This window comes from Urocampus carinirostris, chromosome 16 (assembly GCF_059441175.1).
Source record: "Urocampus carinirostris isolate Australia breed hairy pipefish chromosome 16, RoL_Ucar_1.0, whole genome shotgun sequence".
NCBI classification, from domain to species: domain Eukaryota; kingdom Metazoa; phylum Chordata; class Actinopteri; order Syngnathiformes; family Syngnathidae; genus Urocampus; species Urocampus carinirostris.
The window spans coordinates 19,410,568-19,420,572 of NC_142364.1; positions in this window are offsets into that span (position 1 = coordinate 19,410,568).

Here is a 10,005-nt window from a genome sequence, read left to right on the forward strand (position 1 = left end):
CCGCGGCCATCGATCCCTGGATCGAGTGTGCGCACCCTCCTCCTCTTCTCCCAATAAATTGTGAGTACGTCTACCCGAATGGGTCCTTATTTCCTGTTTCCCGCTCCGCTTCGTGACAACAAAGACACTTTTTTCAAATGAGGACTCTTGAAAAATACTTGAAGGCGGTCACAATGCTTAGAATGTTTTGGCAAATCATTTTTTTCTCATTTTGAGGACTTATATTATTGTATTGAATTATTTTAAGAAAAATAATTATTGAATTAAGGTAAATTATGCAACAGATGAAACCTTTGCTCACTGTGGTTATAGGAATAAGAATATATACACAGGGGACCCTGTGATAGAGGGGGAACTTGGGGTAGGAACTGCCAAACTGAAAGAGTGGTTCCAACAGATACACATACAAAAACAAAGAAAATGAAAAAAGGGAAAAAGTAGCAAAAAAAAAACACACACAAAAAGTTTTGGACCATGGCCAACCCAAATGCCCAAACACCCAAACAAGTTAAGCACCTCGGCACCCAAGTTGGTCATGCTTTCGTCCCTCCAGATGAAACAGGACACAAGAAAGTAGCCATGTCACTCGGGTCAGGGTGACACAACACACTCTTCTGTTCAAAAGCAGGGCCCGACAGCTGGTTTACCCCTGCCGCATCATACAGGTGCCTGCCCATCCCTTAGAACACGTCTAAACATCCCACTATCCTTTTACAACACCTCTCCACTCATTCCCATCACCAACAATAGCTCCAGCTTCCACTACATTTAAACCTCTTCCTCCAGTGCACTCATAACACCATCCATCCACGTCAATTGCGGCCTTCCTCTTCGTCTCCTTCCATTTACTTCACCTCTGTAGATCCTCTTCAATATTTGCTCCTCATCCATCCTCTCCATGTGTCCACACTAACCAAGTACTCTCTTATCCACACGCTTGCTCAGTTCCACTACTACTCCAGTTCTGTCTCTCACAATTTCATTTCTCAATCTATCCAATCTTGTCACTCCTAACAAACTCCTCAAACACTTCATCTCAAAAACATTGAATTTCCTTTTCAAATCTGCGTTCAGGCTCCAAGTCTCTGCACCATACAACACAGTCGGCACAATCACACTCTCATACAGTCCCCTCTTTACATCCATACTCATACTCTTGTTGCTCATTACTCTCTTTAGCGTACTCAAAACCTTGCTTCCTTGATTCACTCTGTGCAATACCTCGCACTCCATTCCACCAACTGCAGCCACATCACAACCCAAGTACCTAAAGCTTTCAACTTTTTCCAACAACTGTCCATGCAACCTTATTTCTAACGCCATGTCCACTCCATCACGTGAACACTTCATCACCTTACTCTTCCCAACATTCACACATAATTTGCACTTATCACACACTCTTCCAAACTCCATTAAAAAAAAAAATTAAAAATTAAAATTTTAAAAAATTTTACAAAATTAAAAAATTATTAGGGCTTCAACATGGCGGCGCATGGATACATGCTTGCGGCTCGTTGCTCTCCAGCTAATCTTCTATTTATTGCCGTTCTCTTGTCTTTTTTGCTTTCACTTTTGGACACATGTGTGGCCAAAAATACTTACAGTAGGGACGAACTTATTCGGTTGGGTGGGCGTCTAAATTTCGACTTTTCGGGCACTTTTTATACCGCCTATGATATACCGAGCAAACTTCAAAGAGACCCGGCATCCTTGTGGACGGCTATTCCGCTTAATAAACGACGGCAACGGCGCCGTAAGGACAGAAAACAGAAGCGTGGTTGCCGTGCAGGTAGATGTGTAAAGCGTGCGAAGTCTAAGCAGCAAGATGGACGCGAGGATGTAACTAATTCCACCATTCATCCCTCGCCGGACAACCCACACGAAAAGCCACAAGAGCGGCAGCTTTTGAAGATTTCGACAAAGACTACAAAGAGTTCAGCTAAGTCAAATGATTCAGCAAAGCTGAAATTTGGTCTGTTAAATATTAGATCGCTTGCTCCAAAAGCTTTACTTGTTGATAACATTATTCGTGATTATAAACTTAACTGTATGGGTCTGTGTGAAACTTGGTTACGCCCGGATGAGTATTTAGCGCTAAATTATGCTTCTCCCCAAGACTACGAGAGTAGCCATATAGCACGCACGTTGAAAAGGGGCGGTGGTGTTGCGCTAATTTCTGAAAAATCGCTCAAATTTAATCCATGTACCTCTAATAATTACAAGGCGTTTGAGGCTCTTGTGATGCGGTCCTCTCTATTGTCAATTTATGTAATAACTATCTATCGTGCACCTGGGCCATACACAACTTTCTTAGACGAATTTGCTGAACTTTTGTCTGAACTAGTAACCTATGCAGACAAAATTATAATTATGGGAGACTTTAACATTCATATGAACTCCCCACTCAATTCACTTACTATTGCGTTTAGGTCTCTAATTGATGCATTTGGCTTTAATCAACTGGTTGATTTGCCAACCCATAAAAATGGGAACACGCTAGACTTGATTCTGACTCGAGGAGTTTTAACCTCAAACATTATGGTGTTACCGTGTACTACCGTTATCTCGGATCATTATTTAGTTACATTTGAGGTGCTAGCTAAGTGTAGTGTTAAAAAAGCTGAAGTATTTAGCGGACGCAATATAAGCACTGGCACAGTTTCTGAGCTCTTTGAACTCCTTCCTGGAGCAGTTGCGTCCTTTCCTACATTCAATGGCTCGATTGACTCACTCATGAATGAGTTCAATACCACCCTGACTAGTGTGCTGGATTCAATAGCGCCCATAAAACTAAAATCACGTCCTAAAAGACGCACGCCTTGGTTTACTGATGAAACTAGAACCCTTAAACAAGAATGCAGGAAATTGGAAAGAAAATGGCGCGCTACCAAGCTTGAGGTTTTCCATCAAACCTGGTGTGACAGCTTGTTAAAGTATAAAGCGGCCCTTGCCTCTGCAAAATCGGCCTACCTTTCGAAGGTGATTGCGTCTCAAAAGAACAACCCCAAAGCCCTTTTTGACACTGTAGCATCGCTTACAAGGCAACAGACTATCGCAGATAGTTCGACACACTCTGCTCAGGACTTAATGGCCTTCTTTACTAAGAAGATTCAATGCTTACAGGAAGAAATTACTAAAGAAATTATTAATACCACACATATTAAAGGACTGAAATTTACAGATGCACGACAGAGTGGCTGCCTTGGGAAAATGGCCGGTTTTAGTGAACTGTCACTTGATGATCTCAAACAGGTGGTAAATGCGGCCAAACCGACAACTTGCCAGTTCGACCCGCTCCCAGGTTCACTTATTAAAAGTATTTTGGCGTCTTTGGACCTTCAGTTCTAAATATTATAAACATATCACTCTCCTCAGGTGTAGTTCCAGCAGCTTTTAAGTCCGCCGTTATTAAACCCACACTGAAACGACCCAACCTTGATCCAGAAATATTAAGTAATTACAGACCTGTGTCAAACCTACCTTTCCTCTCTAAAGTACTCGAAAGAGTAGTGGCACAGCAGCTGAATGCTTTCATATCCGAGAATAACCTTTTTGAATCCATGCAATCAGGATTCAGGGCTAACCACTCTACTGAGACAGTTCTGATCAAGGTAACAAATGATCTCCTAATGTCAATGGATTCTGGCGCTTCATCACTTTTGCTGCTGCTGGATCTTAGTGCTGCTTTTGACACAGTGCACCACAATATCCTACTAGAACGGTTGGAAAAATGGATTGGTCTCTCAGGAACCGTCCTCTCGTGGTTCAGATCCTACCTCTCAGATAGGACGCACTGTGTTAAATATGGTGAAATGACATCTGAGCCCTTTAATGTTACCTGCGGTGTTCCGCAGGGTTCAGTGCTTGGCCCCCTTCTTTTCAACATTTACATGGTTCCATTAGGTGACATTATTCGCAAGTACAATATCAGCTTCCACTGCTACGCAGACGACACTCAACTCTATCTTCCGTTGGAGGAATCTTCCACACTAAACTGTGGAAATTTGGAGGCCTGCCTCACTGAGATAAAAGAGTGGATGTCACTCAATTTCTTGCGTCTTAACTCTGAAAAGACCGAAATGTTAGTCATTGGTCCATCTAAATGCCGTGACTTATTCTCAAAAACTGCTGTGAACATTGACAAATGTCACATCACACAGAGTGACTCAGTTAAAAATTTAGGTGTCATATTTGACCCTGATCTAACCTTTGAGATGCATGTAAAGAAAATTACTAGAACCGCTTTCTTCCATCTTCGTAACATTGCCAAAATCCGTTCAATACTGTCTCAGTCTGATGCGGAAATTATAATTCATGCATTTGTTACCTCCCGTCTCGATTAAGTCAAGTCAAGTCAAGTCATTTTTATTTGTATAGCCCTAAATCACGAAGAGTCTCAAAGGGCTTCACAGATTGTTACACTATATTACACAAACTATTTTCAACCGACAAGAGGAGTAGGTTATTCGTATGCAATGGAGTAGAAGTGAGTTTTAAGTTTAGATTTAAACATTTCCACTGAGGTTGCAGATCGAATCTCAGGGGGAAGAGCATTCCACAGCACCGGTGCCCGGATGGAGAACGCTCTCGAACCAGCAGAAGACTTCTTTGCTCTCGGGATCATCAGAAGACCAGCACTCTCAGATCGTAGGCTTCGGACCGGGACATAGTGGCAGATCAGATCTGAAAGATAAGAGGGAGCAAGTCCATGTATGATTTTGTACAATACTAAGAGAACTTTGATTACTGTAATGCACTACTCTCCGGTCTCCCGAAGTCCAGAATCAAGTCTCTTCAGCTAGTACAAAATGCCGCAGCGAGGCTTTTAACTAGGACAAAAAAGTACGATCACATAACACCGATTTTGGCTAACTTGCACTGGCTCCCAGTTAGCCAAAGATGTGACTTCAAGGTTCTCTTAGTATTGTACAAAATCATACATGGACTTGCTCCCTCTTATCTTTCAGATCTGATCTGCCCCTATGTCCCGGTCCGAAGCCTACGATCTGAGAGTGCCGGTCTTCTGGTGATCCCGAGAGCAAAGAAGTGTTCTGCTGGTTCGAGAGCGTTCTCCATCCGGGCACCGGTGCTGTGGAATGCTCTTCCCCCTGAGATCCGATCTGCAACCTCAGTGGAAATGTTTAAATCTAAACTTAAAACTCACTTCTACTCCATTGCATATGAATAATAACCTACTCTTCTTGTCGGCTGAAAAATAGTCTGTGTAACATAGTGTACTAATCTGTGAAGCCCTTAGAGACTTGTGATTAAAGGCTATACAAATAAAAATGACTTGACTTGACATTACCAACCTTATCCATTTTCCCTCAGAATCAGCCACAAGCGCTGTGTCATCTGCAAACAACAACTGACTTACCTGCCACACACATTACATAAAATACAGTACACGCGAATAATGAAAATGTTATATGACTGTTATAGCCAAAATAGCCTTCGGTAGGAAAATTCGCCCGAGTAGGAAAATATGGCATGTTGGAATTAAATATCAAAATATACCGTTTACCAAATTGTTCGAATTAGTTATCTGACTCTATTAACTAAACACAATCTACATTCACCCAACAATTTATGCGCGCTTGTTTCTTGAGGGAAAAGATGAACAGGAAGCCGAAATTTCCACACGGGGGCAGATTTATTTCCCCTAAAAATTTAACCAAATGTACTCCATCAAAAACGGAAGAATTTGCGACGTTGGCGTCTCTGGGAAGCCTTTTTCTCAAGTCCTTTAGCTTTTTCCTATTGGCCATCTTCTCCCCGAATAATGGCGTGCCGACTCCTACCATGGGCGTGCCAAGGAAGCCCCCTGGGCTTCACCATCTCGTAGAAGAGTCCCGATGTCTGGGGTACTCAAAACAACACCGAGCGTTTCTACGTCATCAGGGCCTTTCTGCGTCACCGGCGTCTGGATGTGCTGATATCTTTTCAGCCGTACGTCCCGTTCCGGCCGTTCCTGTAAACAAACTTTTCCACGAGGGTGCCCTGACCTCACACCACAGCCCAGCCAGTGAATATTTTTTGCATTAAATGTAGTTTGTATTCAATCGTATAAAATCCTTTATAGTCAAATGTATAAAACCCTTCAGGCAGAACACGGGTTTGCTTAGGGACGTGCGTAAAAACTGAATTTCCATAGGTTATCAACTGCAAAGACAAATTATTGACAACAAAAAAACCTTTATTTATCTTTACTGTCTATACAAAAAAAAATGACTTGACTTGACATTTGATTGCTTATTACAGTTATGCCCAAAGGTTTTCCTCTTTCATGCAACTATTTGCTGTAATAATGAATTTATTAATGTGTTATAAGACGCAGATAAAGTGTCAACTTTAATATATAAAATAGGTCGGCGGGATTGGAAGAAAATTAGACTAAGAGAATACTGTACAAAAGTAACGAAAACTCTCCCCTTTGTTTCAAAGTTTTACATAGCTGTCAACCTGTACGGTTTTGCCGTACAAAGTACGTTTATAATGGATTTTAAGACGTGTACGAAAAACGCAAATTTGTCAATTATGGGTACTATCCGGTATACACCGACTATCACCAAAAGGCAAATCAATCAAGTCAAACGAGTTTGCCCCGGAAGCCTCTGTCTCGGTATCGTTTTTTTTCGTTGCAAACGAAGTGAGCGGTTCGATGTAGTTAAAGAAAGTCCATCTCTTTTTACAGAACCGGCTTTTTCGGCTCAATTCATTAAAGAGAGCCGGCTCTCAAACGGCCCACTTGCTTTGATGCATTATATTACAAATTATGTTGTATAAAGAAGTTAAGAAAAAAGGAAGTATAAAAGCAGAAAATAAAAAAAGACAGGTTTGTGGTTATCCCTTTAATCAGTATATTACCAACAATAATGTAATGCAGAAAATTTGAATTAAAAAATGTATTATTCTAGTTAATTATATTTGCATGTATTTTTTCCTTCGACAGTGAACGTCCAAGCTACTTAATTGTTGAACTTTTTTTAAATAATAAACCTCATTCATGTCGAGCAACTCAGGATCTCACAACAAAATGTTAAATAAACAATATATATGATATAACGAAACACATGTACAATATATCATGTTAAACTACATAAATAAACACGTTTGAAACAAAATATGGTGTAAGATTATTTTGTATTTTGTAAGGGAAAATACGACAGTTTGTAAGGGCATGGAGCTCTGGAGGTTGACAGGTATGGTTTTATTATAGTAGGACAAGATCACCACTATGCGTACGTAGACGAGTTACGTCGGCGTTGTAGGTAATGTGGTATTGTGTTATTGTATTCTACCCAAATTAATTTGGATGGTTTAATTTTTCGACACGCTATTTACTGTATTTATCATCTAGCAAGAGCAGTCAAGTCTCTTTAATACAAAGTTCATCCTAAAAATGACCAGGGTTGGGTAGTGTTACTTTAACTGGATTACTTTCAATTACTTTTGGATTACTCCAATACCAAATATGCTAATAAAAGACAAAAGAAACTAAATATGAATAAAATGATGACTCACAACACGTGGTAAGCTTTCTTTCCTGGCTTTGATCTCTTTGATCTCCGGCAAAACTAACATAAAATGCGACAGAAACAAAATGAAAATAAATCCCAACAGCTTGCCAACATCATTTTTGCCGTTCCATGTGTTCCGTTACTCCCCAAACCTGCACAAAATGTAGTCATTTGATTCATATTTAGTTTATTTTGTCTCTTATTAGCATATTTGGTATTGGAGTAATCCAAAAGTAATTGAAAGTAATCCAGTTAAAGTAACCCTACCCAACCCTGAAAATGACGTCGTGCGAACGGAACTCAATGTAATAACTCCATGTGCGACATTTGGTGTAAATCCATCGCGACAGGTAAAGGTGATTAGGATCAAGATTATTTTCCTTTGTAGCTTTTTTTGCAAGAGTGTTTCTTGCACGACTGAAGTTCGCACAAAAAGTTACGTCGGTGTCGTAGAAACGAATTCGGAATACGTCGCCGCGTTGTGGCTCAGGAACTAGTGAGGGGATTCCGGCTCTTTTTTAGAGAACTGTCTCTTTCGATTTGACTCAATGAAAGGAGCCGAATCTTTTTTTTTCTTTATCCCAAATGATTCTCCAGATGTTTATTTTTATTTCAAGTAAAGACAAGTCATGTTTATTCGTCTAGCTTCATTGATATATCACCATAATAATAAAACGTAATGCATCGAACGAAATAATTTTGATTTTTTTTAAAGATATAATGATAGCATTTTGTTTTAAATACAATTTTACCTACTTTGAACTTTCACATTACTTATACTATTTATAACACTCATATTGACCAGTCACCAGCGCCTTAAAAAAAGAGAGCGAGAGAGATAGAGAGAGAGTAAGAGAGAGAGGGGGGAGGAGAGATCTGGGATGGGCTCCATCCTCTCTGCTACCCTAGTGAGAGAAGGTGAGAGATAGAACGGGAGAGAAAGAAAAAGAAGATAAAGTGAGAGAGAGAGAGAGTAGGAAAAATGAAAGAGAACAAGTGAGAGAGAAAAGAAGTTAAGGAGAAGGTCGAAAGAGAGAGAGAGATAAGCTCAGAGAGAGAAAGATTATGAGGTAGAAAGAAATAGAGAGGGAAAACAGAGAAAGGTGTTGAGACAGAGAAAGAAAACGAGAAAGAGAGAAAAAATGAGGGAGACAGAAAGAGAAAGACAGAGAGAAATACTAATTGAGAAAGAGAGGGAAAAAGAAAGTGAGAAAGAGAGAGATAAAGAAAGAAGAAAAAGGTGACAGAGCAAGAGAGAGAAAGAAAGACAAAAGAAGCGAGGTGAAAAAAGATAGAAAGAACAAAAGCAAGATGTAAAGACAGTAACAGGGAGAAAGAGAGAGACAGAGACCATGTTTAAAAGAGAGAAAGTGAGAGAGAACGTGAAGGAGAAAGAGGAGAGTGAGAGAGAGAGGGGGGAGGAGAGATCTGGGATGGGCTCCATCCGCCCCCTACCCTAGTGAGAGAGGGAGAGTGATAGAACGGGAGAGAAAGAAAAAAAAGATTAAGTGAGAGTGTAAGGGAAAAAGGAAAGAGAGCAAATAAGAGAGAAAGGAAGTTAAGGAGAAGGCAGAAAGAGAGAGAAGTTTAGAGAGAGAAAATGAGGAGGTAGCAAAAAAGAGAGAGGGAAAACAGAGAAAGGTGTTGAGACACAGAGAAATAAAACGAAAAAGAGAAAAAAATAAGAGGGGACAGAAAGAGAAAGACAGAGAGAAAAAGCAATTGAGAAAGAGAGGGAAGGAGAAAGTGAGAAAGAGAGAGATAAAGAAAGAAGAAAAGGGTGACAGAGCAAGAGAGAGAAAGAAAGACAAAAGAAGCGAGATGGAAAAAGATAAAAATAAAAAAAGCAAGATGTAAAGACAGTAACAGGGAGAAAGAGAGAGACAGAGACAATGTTTAAAAGAGAAAGTGAGAGGGAACGTAAAGGAGAAAGAGGAGAGAGAGAGAGAGAGAGAGAGAGAGGAAAAAAAAAAGAGAGAGAGTTTAAGCCGACTCCTTACTAGTGGTGAGCTGGCTCTTGTTGATCATTTCATTGAGCCAGCTCATAGAGCCGTTTCTTTCGCAAACGACCCATCAATAACAGTAGCAACTTACGGCACTCACTTTCCGCCGTTCGCCATTTTGGTTCGTTGTTCTTTTATATACTAGTTTCTAACTCCCCGTAGTGATTTCCCACGCGTCCTTATGGCCCCCAAACTAAAACCCGACTCCCGTGCTTCGAAGAAAAGAAAAGCCATCACCATGGAGGTGAAATTGGACATAGTGAAGCGCTCCAAGCGGGGAGAAACACCGACGAATATCGGTCGCGTGCTCGACTTAAGTCGCTCCACCGTCGCTACGATTATTAAAGATCAAGATCGCATCTTGGAGCACGTCAAAGCGTCGCCGCACATGAAATCCACCATCATCAGTAAGCAGAACAGCGGCCTGATGATGGAGATGGAAAGACTCCTGCTTATTTGGCTGGAGGAGCAACATCAGCAAT